The 12,121-nt window shown below is 38.7% G+C and overlaps 1 pseudogene; it reads left to right on the top strand.

Moving 5' to 3' along the window:
- The first annotated feature begins 100 nt into the window (after positions 1-100).
- On the top strand, positions 101-10,544 carry LOC104862791 (annotated as a pseudogene).
- Positions 10,545-12,121: the final 1,577 nt, after the last annotated feature.

The raw sequence follows: 12,121 nt of genomic DNA, 5'->3' as shown, positions 1-12,121 counted from the left end.
CAACCGGCGCGGTGGCCGCCTGCCCTCCTTCGTGCTGGTCGTGCTCCTGGTGGTGATCGTCGTCCTCGCTTTTAACTACTGGAGTATCTCTTCCCGCCACATGCAGCTCCAGGAGGAGGTGGCCGAGCTGCAGGCCCAAGTCCAGCGCACCGAGGTGGCCCGCGGGCGTCTGGAGAAGCGCAACTCAGATCTCCTGCTCCTGGTGGACACGCACAAGAAACAAATTGACCAGAAGGAGGCCGACTGTGACCGCCTTAGTAGCCGGCTGCAGGCCAGGGAGGGCCTGGGGAAGAGGTGCGAGGATGACAAGGTAAGGGCGGACCCTTTCCTAGCCTCCCAGGGTGCTTCTTTGAGCTTGGGTGTTGGTTTCAGCGGTTGCTTCCTCCGCTCTTCCAGGATTGCTATTCTGGAAGCTCCCCTTACATCCAATAAATCTGATTCTGCCAGACTTTTCTCGCTTTATATGTGCCACATTCCCTAGTCCCAGCCAAATGCTGGCTGCAAGTTCTGGTTCTCCAGAGTGGCCTGTGTGCAGATGCCGCCGTTTCTCCAAGCTCAGCTGCTGAGCTGGCAGTGCTGATCTGGCCTGTGGTCACCTTAGGTTCATAGACACAAATCTGGAGCCTGCCAGGTTTGGTGTGGGCATTGTCTCATCCCTACCCCGTGCACATGGATCAATATTAATTGCTTTACTTAAAGAGATACCTTCTCTAATTCTTTTTGGTGATCAGCACATTTTTAAGCAACCTGACTTCCTAAATCTATTATACAGTAAATTAGACATTAGCACCTTTTTCTGATTAAAATGTTGTGATAAGTGGGTCCAGGAGCCATATATTTGCTACATTTGCAGCTTGGACCTAGTTAATCCGTAATTATCTACTCAATTTGAATTGTTAATGAAATTAGCCAAAAAGGTACAATCTAAAAATAAGTTCTAACCAACAGAATCTCATGTCTGTGTCCTTGTTCTTAAAAAAAAAAAAAATGAAATTGTGTATGGTTAAGTAGCTCTTAGGGCTGGTGTTTTATATAGATAGAAAATATAAAGTGTTAAATTTTAAAAGTTTAAAACTGGACTGTTCCCATACCCGCTTCTTAACAGTCCTGTGTTCACCAGTATATTAGTAGCTATAGTAATATTTTATGGCATGCAACTTCTCTTGGTGGAAGAGAGTTATGAAAATTTCTGGGTGAGATAATACATCTCTTCCTTTTTGAATTTTTTAATAATCTTCACTTTTTGGCCCAAGTTTCCAACTTTTTATTTTGTGTATTATTTGTAGTAAATCATTATAAATTAAAATCCATTAACTCCCAGCGTTCCGATCGTCATCAGCCCTCTTAATTTCGTAAAGATTGAAGCCTTCAGGTAAATGCTTTTCTGTAACTTCTTCATAGCACAGACATCCTCAGAGAGGCAAGAAATAAGCAAATTTGTACACTTACTACACAGTGAACTCCACAGATTGAAAAACACTTGGGTTGAGTAGGCAGAAATCCATGAGATTTTGGAGTATTAAAATGAGGTCTTTATTGCAAGTGCAAGGTCCCTAGTTCATCCCCAGAACCAAAAAAAAAAGCAACAAAAAAATGAGATCTTTAGTCTTGGAATGGTTTAAGCATTGCTCTTCAAATTTCTTTAGTTTCAAGAAAAAAAAAAATGTCTTTTCTGATTTGTCCTCGATTCTGTTTCTTGGGTTGTAATCAGTGTCAGCAAGTTTTCACGATTTATCTTCAACCAGATATTTGTGTCTCTTGTTTTACATTTAAAATTTTTTCTCTGTACATTCTCTTCTGTCATGCAAACTTTAAAAAAAAACTTTCATTGCTAAAATCAAGTTATTTGTAGTCTCTTAATCCTCCATCTACTTCATTTTTCATCCCCACTCTAATCTTTTAAAATGCTGTCTGCTATCTTTCCTCCCCTTTTCTGAAACTATTTGTAAGGTATCCATTTCAAATCCAAAGAACATTTTTATCCTCAGTTTTATTTAGTCTCTAATTTGGTCCTGTTTATTGTCTGTAGCTTTTTGGAAACTATCTCCTCTCTTATTTTTGTAATTTTGGACTCTATAGATTCTCCTTTTACCTTCTCTGTATTCTTTGCTTGATATTTTTCTTTCCTCCAACCACTCAGTTATTGGGCCTTTTCCCCTTAGAACTGTATTTCCAAAAGCATTGTTAAACGGAATACTGTTCTTGGAATTGTTTGTAGATGATCTGGAGGAAAAAAGGCAAAACTGTTTGAAGGGAATTGTTAAGTAGTTTATCTACCTACCTCTTAGAGTTCTGATTTTGTATGTATGTATGTATGTATGTACGTAGCAGTACTGGGGATTAAACCCAGAGCCTTCACACTGAGTTGTATCCCTATCCCTTTTTAATTTTATTTTTTACTTTAAGACAGAGTCTTGTGAAGTTGCCAAATTGCCCATGTTGGGCTCCTCGACCTTCCAGAGTTCTGGAATTATAGGCATGCACCACACCATCACACCCAGCTCTTCTTATATTTCTTAATACCTCTAATAAATCCAGTAGTAATGAAGTCTGTTTAACTTTGTTTAATCCAGTTTCTTGTTTCTTTCATCACAGAGTGTTACTTTCATTGTCTGCCTGTTACCATGCTATAGAAGAATGTAGCAAAGCACTGTATTTTCAGAACTGTTGCCCTAAGTATCTTAACTGCATCTTTTGTATGCCAGTTCTTGGAACTTTCTTGGGGTTAATTAGGAGACCCTGAGGTGCTTAATAACAGAAAAGTTAGTTTTTGTCTGTACCTTTTTCTTTTTAATAAACTTTTATTTTAGAACAGTTTCGGAGCTAGAGCATAGTACGGGTAGTAGAGCATAGTAGAGTTTGTATACCCCAAACACAGTTTTCCCTATTACTAGCATCTTAGAAAAAGCATTTGTGACCACTAATAAGCCTGTATTGGTATATTATTACTGAGGACCATGCTTTATTCGTATTTCTTCATGTCCTTTTTCTGTCCTAAAATCTCATCTAGGATACTGTATTACATTTAGTCATCATAACTCCTTAAGCTATTTTTGTAATGCTTTTTCAGATTTCCTTTGTTTTTGATAACCTTGAAAGTTTTGAGGATTATTGATAGGTATTTTGTAGAATGATCTTGAGTGGGGATTTGTCTGATTAATTCTCATTCTCCCCTCCCTCACTCCACCCCCCCGTACTAGGGGAAATGAACCAAGGTAGTGCCTAGCCATATCCCCAATCTTTTTTAGTTTTTAATTTTGAGACAGGGTCTCATTGAGTTGATTAGGCTGACCTTAAACTTGTCATCCTCCTGCCTCAGCCTCCGAAGTAGATGAGATTACAAGGATGTACCACCACACCTGCTTATCCGACCCTTTCTCGGGATTAAATTGGAGTTAAGGTTCTTGTGGAAGAAGGCCCGCAGAGGTTAAGTACCAATCTTACCACATCATATCAAGAGTTCGTCTTTCAAAATGACTGTGTCTTTTGATGTTAACCTTGAACACCTGACTTGAGGTAGAGCTTGTGCGCTTTCTCCATTGTAAAGTTTCCTTTTTTCCCCCTTCCATACTGTATTCTTTGGAAGAAAGTCATTTGCTACTGCACTCAGTGAAGGGAGGAGTATTAAATTATGCTTTTTCTCAGGGGCAGCATATCTACATAAACTATTTAGAATTCTCCACCGGAGATTTGTCTCTTCCCTTACTTTTTATCATGTCATTTATTTCAAAAACTAATATAGATTTCTGGATATATATTTTTTAAACTTTGGACTATAATCCAGAGCTATCTTATTTTGTTTTTCACATTGTTCTAGCTCTGGCCATTGGGAAGTCCCTTCTGTTGGTTCTTATCTCCCTTTCTTACTTTTTTTTTTTTGGTATGGGGATCAAACTTGGGACCATGTGCTTTTGAGGCAGGCAGTAGAACCACTGAACTAAATCCCTGGCCCCCTTTCTTACTTTTAAAGGCCAAAAAGTACAGAGAATTTCACATACCTCACACCTAATTCTTTTTTTTTTCCATACCAGGGATCGAACTCAGGACCTTGAGATTGTGAGGCAAGCGATGGCACCACTGAGCTGAATCCCCTGCCCACCCCGCACCTAATTTTTTCATGACATACCCATTCCTTTTTGGCAATGTAAGATGCTGCCGACTCATTTTGTATTTTCTGCTTCAGTCTTACTTATAGTCATATGTTTCTCCAAGGAGCTATAGTTCCTTTTATTGGGGGATGGAATTAAAAACCAAGATTTGGGTGCTAAGATATGTCCATTGCTGCTGTCAGGGCATCCTTGGGATTCTAGAAATCCCTGCTCCACAGAAATCAGAAAGCTGATATTTGTGCCTTCCAATTTATTATGCCATCCTACTATTTTCAATCTCTTACCTAGGTTGTTAAATACAGAATAGGGAAGTTGAAATTTTTTTCCTCTTAGACCCCAGAAAAGTGAGAAACAATCCATTCTGTGGATTCCCCAAAATTTACCTTATTATTTGTCTTTCCTATAAAGGGTTTCAGCTTAGAGAAGTATACATTTACTGGGGCTGTCATAACAAAATACTGTAGACTAGGTGGTTTAAAATTTGTTTTCTCACAGATCTGGATGCTGGCAGGGTTGATTTCTTTGGAGGCCTCACTCCTTGGCTTGCAGACAGCTGCCTTCTTGCTGTGTTAACCTCACATGGTACTCCCTCTTTCTGTGTTTTTCATCCTAGTGGCTCTTTACTTGCTTAGATATTTGTATTGGGTTAGTACCCCACACTAATAGCCTTATCTCCAAATAAGATAACATTGTTAGTTTGAAGAGTTGGGACCTCAGTTTATGAATTGTGGATAATACAATTCAGCCTATAACTAATGAAGGACCCTCTGTTTCCTCTTTCTCTCTCACTTGCTCACTCTCTTTCTCTCTGCACACCCACATGCTCACGCATGCATATACACACACATGCACACAAACACACATAGCCTTTCTTGGGTTTGGTGCATTTCTCTTATTCTAGCTTGGATTTGTACATCCTATAGATTATACACTAAAGCTGTGTGGTCCAAGAGGGCTAAATCAAGCTCTTGATTAATAAAAAGAGCTCTTAGAATGTAGAAAAAGTTGTCGTCTGGTCTGGAGGTGTAATACAGTGATAGAATGCTTGCCTAATATGCTCACAGCTCTAGCATAGTTTTCTAAATTGTCATATTACAAATGTACACATATAAAATTCACTGTGGTTGAAATCTGAACAGTAAATGACTTCTTTTCCCCTAAACTACCATAATCTTCCTTGGGTTTATGCCTTTATTTGAACAGAGAAAAGGTCATGCACCAAAAGGGAGAATGAACCACATAGTAGATTTTTTCCAAAAAATATCTTCATTGCATGTATATGCAGTACTAATCTACACACGTATCCTTAAAACCTTGGTACATAGCAGGTTATCCATTGTAAAGTTGAATCCTGACTCCTCTATTTAATACATGTATAACTTTGATCTCCATGCCTCAGTTTGCTTGCCTATCAGATGAAGATAATAATAATAATAACCTTCTCATTCTTGTGAAGTTTAAGTACCTTCATTAAGATGTCAGGTGATGCCTGACAGTTAGTTATTGGGGGATGCCCTGAAGCAGGAAACAACGTGGACCCCTGGCACAGATAACTTTTTAATGCGAAGATATGAGCAAAAAGCAGCTTTTAATGTTGCTGGTGGCTTGGCGAGTGACTCCTGTCAGTCCCAAGAGCTTGGAACAGAAGTTTATGCTTCCTTATATACCCTTTGTACATTTACAAAACTTACTTCCATTGGCATTTCCCTGGGAATATAACAAGCAGCATTTACAAAAAGCAGATCAGTGGAGAAGGGGAAAGCAAAGAGTTCTGGCAGGATTTCTAAGTGCATTATGCTTCTTTGGTGACAGATTACTGAAGTTCTCATGGCTACTCAGGTACATTCTACAAAGAGTGTGGTTACCTAGTTAACCCACAGTTGTCTAATAACACATTTAACTCATAGCTGCCTGTTATATGGAGGGGTAGTCTCCTCTCACCTGATCACCTGATTGTGCATACAGCAGGGGATGAAAGAATAATATACAGAGAATGAGGAATAAAGAATAAAGAATGATAGTTTATTACTTGGGGGACTGGGAATTGATTTTAGCTCTTGTCTGGGCTAAAACCTGATCTTAGCTCTCTTGTGGCTAACACCATAATCTCCGGACTAGTCAGTATTTATGATCATACAACACAGCAGGGGTATAAAAGCAGAGGTAAGGAATAGCAGAACTTGAGGCACTGATGAGCCAGGCTGTGAAAGGGAAGGACAATGCTTTCCTTTGAAGGACAGGTCATAGTTAGCAATCTACCTGTGCTGTCTTATAGGTCGTAGCTAACAAGCCATCCGCAGTATCATCCGCTAATGTTTGATCTTGGAAAATGGCTGCACAGTCATAAATCCTCAGCTGGAGTGTTTTCTTGCTGTTAGAGGTGTCACAATCTCATTGATCATTAACATCTCAGTTGTGACAATTGGCATAGGGAAGTCTGTCTCTGTACCCTGGCTAAAGATTCATATACCATATCACAGGAAGGCCTTGGAATGACTCATAATTTTAATCAATAGCCAAGTTCATAAGCCAATTCAATAATGTTTAAAGCCTGCTTAGTGCGGTTTCAAGCTGTTCTCTTGCATTAAGATTCTTTAAAATGACTACTGCGTACTATGATAACCCAAAAGATTCAATAAGTGCTGTGTTAAATGTTATTCTACAGCTACTTCATTTATTTCCTGCCTTATCTCCAGGATCCAGGTCCAGCTCCGGTGCCTGCATCACCCTTTGTTCTCCTGGATGTCTACTTTTTTTTTCTTCTTCATTTCCTGGTCATTTTTAGTTAGGCTTAGTTGAGTCTTCCTCTCATAGTTGCTAAAGCTAACTCCCTGGAGCCTACCTGTTCCTTTATAATTTGAGGATCAAATTACCTTCTACAGTTCTTTTTAATATACTTCACATGATAGTTTATACCTGTGCCTCTGCATTACCAGCCATAATCTAGCCAAGTTCTAACTGTAATTTAATTGCTACTTTGAATTACTCATAAATCATACAAAACTGATACTCCAAACTCTTTCCTACCTTCTTGGTCTCTATAAATGATGTTCATTCACCTGACTGAACTTAGATATTTTGGTGTTATATTTAATTCCTTCAGCACGTCATATTGAGTGTTTGCCTCAGTTTCTATTTCTTTCAGACAGTTCTCTCCATAAGCAAACCTAATCTTCACAGTAGCTATTATCAGGCTGCAGGTGTACTTAAGTAGTAGAGTACTTGCCTAGCATGTGAAAGGCTCTGGGTTTCATCCCCTTGCACCATCCAAAAATAAAATAAAATAAAGACCTTAATGAAGGTCTGGAGTGTGACTTGTGGTAGAGCATGTACAATGCCCTAGGTTCAGTTCTCCAGCACCAAAAAATTAAAATAAAATTTAAAAAGCCTTGTATTGGGCTGTGTTACTCACTGGATCAAATCAGAATTCTGCTGTCTAATCTTTAAGATATTACATAGAGTGGCTCCTGCCATAGCATCTTTCATTATTCCTCACACTGTTCCAGGATGGTTGTTCTGCTTGCTTTTATCCTTCTAATGCCTTCTTAGTTGCTTGTTTTTTATGCTTTCGTTCTTGCTATTTAACTTGTAGCCTTTTGCCATTGTGTTTCTGTTTTACCAATCTTTTAGCCAAATTTTTTGTCTTTTGAGACAGGATCTCACTTTATAGTTCAGGTGGGCCTTGAGCTTACTCTGCATCCGGAGCTGGTCTTGAACTTGCAGCAATCCTCCTGCCTCCACCAGAGTGCTGGGATTACAGGCATGCACCAACACGCCTGGCATTATCCAGCTTCTCTGATCCATATACATATACTTTGAAGCCTCTAGGACTTCTGACCATAATATGCTTTCCCTGCTTTTTTTTTTCCTGTATGAGTATATATGTATGGTACTGGGGATTGAACCCAGGACCTTTGCACTGAGCTATGTTATCCTCTTTTTTTGTTTTTATTTTGAGACAAGGTCTTACTAAGTTGCCCTGCCTTCAGCAAACTTTAGATCTTCTCGGTAACTTCAGCTTGTACTTTTCCTTACTTATACATAATTTACATTTGTTTGTATCACACTAATTTATTTTGTTCAGTTTTTACCAATAGCTTTTTATGTGTTAACCTTGACTTCTTGACATAATTTTAAGTTCATTGAGGAAGGACTATTTAAAAAATTTTTTTTTGATAGTCCTTAGTGTTGTTAGAAAACTTTATGGATTGACATGGAGGTGATGGAGTACAGGATCTGACAGAAATATGTAGAACTAGAGTTCTAAAACGGCGAACTGTACAGTGAAGGATGTGCATCACATCTATGGCACCAACCCCCAATATCTGGTAGAGAAGATCATTTGCACATGAATCTATGATGAATCTAAGTACTGGAAAGAAGAGTGCTTTGGACTTAGGGCTGAACTTGTAGTTGATAAAGCCATGGAGTTAAGGTTCATGGGTGGCATCTGTGGTGGAAACAAAACCAATTCCCTTTCTATGTTTGACCTTGAAGATGCTTCAGATTCAGCCTGAGAAGGGTATTGTAGAGTTTATAAAAAATGAAAATTTCAGGTATGTCTGCATTTTGGGTACACTGTACATGAGTCTGACCAGCACTGCAATTGATTGCTACAAGAACTTAGAACCTTTGTACAGTGACTATTGAAAAATTAAGAGCCAGAAGTGAAATGGAGAGTTGGAACTGATGCATGTAGATGAATTTATTGATGAACTGCTGCCCAGTGAGAGAGTCTGTGATATGGTTCTGCCCCGGCTACAGAAACACTATAAGAAGAAGCTGAGAAGAAGCTAGAAGAAGCTGAGCAGCAGGAGCCTTGAATTAGTGCTCTAGAAGAAGAAATGGATGATGTGGACTCTAGTGAGGAGGAAGAGGGAGAGGATGAGAAGCTGGAAAGCATCCCATCACCTCAGCATCACTGGAGAAGCTGCCAAGATTTGGACAAGCCCCATCACTCTCCCACACTGCACTACAGGAGGAGGAAGACTGGTCTCCCAGAAGCCGGAGTTGATCTCCCAAAAGAAGAAGTCCTTCACCCCACAGAGAAAGGCATTGGAGCAAGAGCCCAAGATGCCACAGAAGCAGGTCCTGAGGTCAATGACACAGATCCTGCTCCAAGTCCCCAGGTCATCCTGTAGTCACAGACACAGGATCCACTCAGAGTCTTCTGAAATGTCAAAGAAAAGCCATAAGAAGAGCCGGAGAGGGCATGAGTAATGAATTAAATTTGGTTTTAGTAGAAATGGCCTCCTCTGGATATGAGGGTATCTACATGGAAGGATTAAGAGCTGCTCTCCTGGCAGCTGTAATATTTCAGTTTTTTCTTCCTGAGTTTCTTTTCTTTCTTTTTTTAATGGAAGAGGTGCTGAGTTTTAGATGTCTTTTTCATCTGTAAACATCTTTGAAAGATGATATTTCCTAAGGTCAGTTTTTGACCCAATCAACTACAACTATATTCAGACTTATGAGGGTAGGAAGGATCTGGGAATTGGGGATGTGAGTGAGAAAATATTTGGCCATACTGTTGATCCTTTACCTTTTTGTTATTAAAACTGAGACACCCATTTGTCAAACAGAACAAAACAAAACAAAACTTTGTGGGTTGATTTGTGTTCTACCTGAAATTATAACTAAGTCCTGATCCTTGGTAGTACCTGTGAATATTACTTTATTTGGTTTTGGGTTTTTTTGTTTATTTGTTTTTGAGATAGGATCTTGTTATGTAGTCCAGGCTGTTCTTGAATTTGCAGCAATCCTGCCTATGCTTCCTGAGTGCTTGGATTTCAGGTGTTGGCCATAATACCCAGCAACAATTTGGAAACAGGTCCTTGCATATTTAAACAAGTTAAAATAAAGTCATATTGGATTAGATGTCCTCATAAGAGGAGAAAGCAGAATTAGATGTTAGATGAATACACAGAGACACACAGACATGAGAAAACATCCATGGAGGATGGAGGCAGAGATTAGAATTAGCTCACCACAAACAAAGCCATGACTGCGACTATCAGAAGCTGAAAGAATCTTTTCAAAGAGACTCCACTGGGAGGAAGGCTGTTATGGTTTATATTTGGATGTCCTCCCAAAACCTCTGTACTAAAATGTTGTTTGGTTAAGTTTGATATTTTTTGATAGTACTGGATGACCGAAACCAGAGAGTGCTAAATTACATCTTCAGCTCTTTTGTTACATTTTATTTTGAGACAAGGTCTCACTCAGTTGCTGCCTCGGCTCAAACTTGCAATCTTCCTGCCTTAGCCACCTGAATAATGGGGACTACAGGCATGTAACACCATGCTTGGGCGTATCCTCACGTTTATTTTTTGTCTGTGATTAATTATCCCTCCCTAATATTGGTGGATTCCATTACTGTAGAACTTGGAAAGAAGGTACTCATTCGGAAATTGTTAAGACACATTTCCTTTTTCTTTTTCTTTTCTTTCTTTTGTGTGTGTGTTAAGTTTTTCCTTTCTTTGATTTTCTTTCTTTTAAAGAAAATATTTTGCTTATTTTTTATTGTGTTCTCCCTTGTTACTTTTATCATTTTTTACTCCACAATAGGTTCCTTTATCTCCTTTTCCTTTCTTATCTTCCTTATCTTTATTTTTCAAATTTTACTTCTTTCATTTTCCCCTTCACTACCCCTCCATCTTTACCAATATTCATATTAAGTTTTTAGCTCAGTTGCTGTTAGGGCGCAGTTAGAATTAGATCTGTTAATCTTTAGATGTTCTGTTGTCTCTGTGCTATTACTGTTGAATTTTTTTCTATTGTTAATGGTGGTATAGTTAGTGCATATAGAAGATATTTGCATTTGACCCAGCCATCCCTCTGTTGGGTATCTTTCCAAGAGAACTAAAAGAATCATATCAATTTACTGTTGAATTTTTTTCTATTGTTAATGGTGGTATAGTTAGTGCATATAGAAGATATTTGCTATGTGTCAATTTTTTTTTTTTTTTTTGGTACCGGGGATTGAACTCGGGTCCTTGCGCTTGCAAGGCAGGCCACCGAACCGCTGAGCTAAATCCCCGGCCCCCTGTGTGTCAATATTTACTTTGTCTTTGTTTCTTTATTATAACTATGGCTCTCTTATTGTTAAGACTGTACAGTTGTAGCTTTTATGGTTCTTTTGGTATGTCAATATCTAGTTTGTCTTGACTCTGTTATTGTTGGTGATTTTGTCACTGTGGCTCACTTTTGAAGAACTGGGTGTTGGGCCAGTTACACTATACACCCAATCCCCAAATTAATAGTTGCTTGGTTTTTGGGATAGAAGCAAAGACCTATAGTTAGCCACACCCAGAGTACATCATTGTAAACCAGACACTAACTAAAGAAATATCTATAGTAGCTGCAAAAGCTTTCCATTTTTTTTGTGCCTCACATTTGTGCGTGTGTGTGCGCACATGAGAGAGAGAGAGAGAGAGGATTAAATTGAGAAAGCAAGGCAACATATGCATCTCAAAACTCCCAACTCCCCAAAAGCTGATCCATAGGGAATTGTAGTGGAGGAAATCAAAAGCCAAACTGAATTACACAAAATGGTGACACACACACACATACACACAAACCAGATCAATATAGTCTTTAGTCAGCTCAAAGATATAAGTGAACAGGTAATGGACTTAAAAAAAAGATCAGCAGGTTTACAGAAAACACTAATAAAAAAAACTAGAAACTAGAAAACAATGTCCCCAAAATAATAGAAATTATGCAAACACATGGAAAATTTTAAATGCACACAAATAATCAGTGGATCAGAGAAGAAATCAAGGAAGAAATTAGTGCCTAGAATCAAATATTAATGCTAGTACAACATATCCCAATCTATCAGACACAATGAAAGCAACCCTAACAAGTTTATTACTGTGAATACCTACATCAGAAAAACTGAGAAAACCCAAATAAAATACCTTGAGGTACTTGAAAAACAAGAATAACCCAAATCCAAAATTAGTGTTATTATTTATATCTGGATAAGCCCCACAGCCTCATGCACTCATAGG

This window comes from Fukomys damarensis, unplaced genomic scaffold, assembly GCF_012274545.1.
Source record: "Fukomys damarensis isolate Sample0158 unplaced genomic scaffold, DMR_v1.0_HiC HiC_scaffold_17, whole genome shotgun sequence".
Taxonomy (NCBI): domain Eukaryota; kingdom Metazoa; phylum Chordata; class Mammalia; order Rodentia; family Bathyergidae; genus Fukomys; species Fukomys damarensis.
This window is presented reverse-complemented; position numbering and strand designations above follow the sequence as displayed.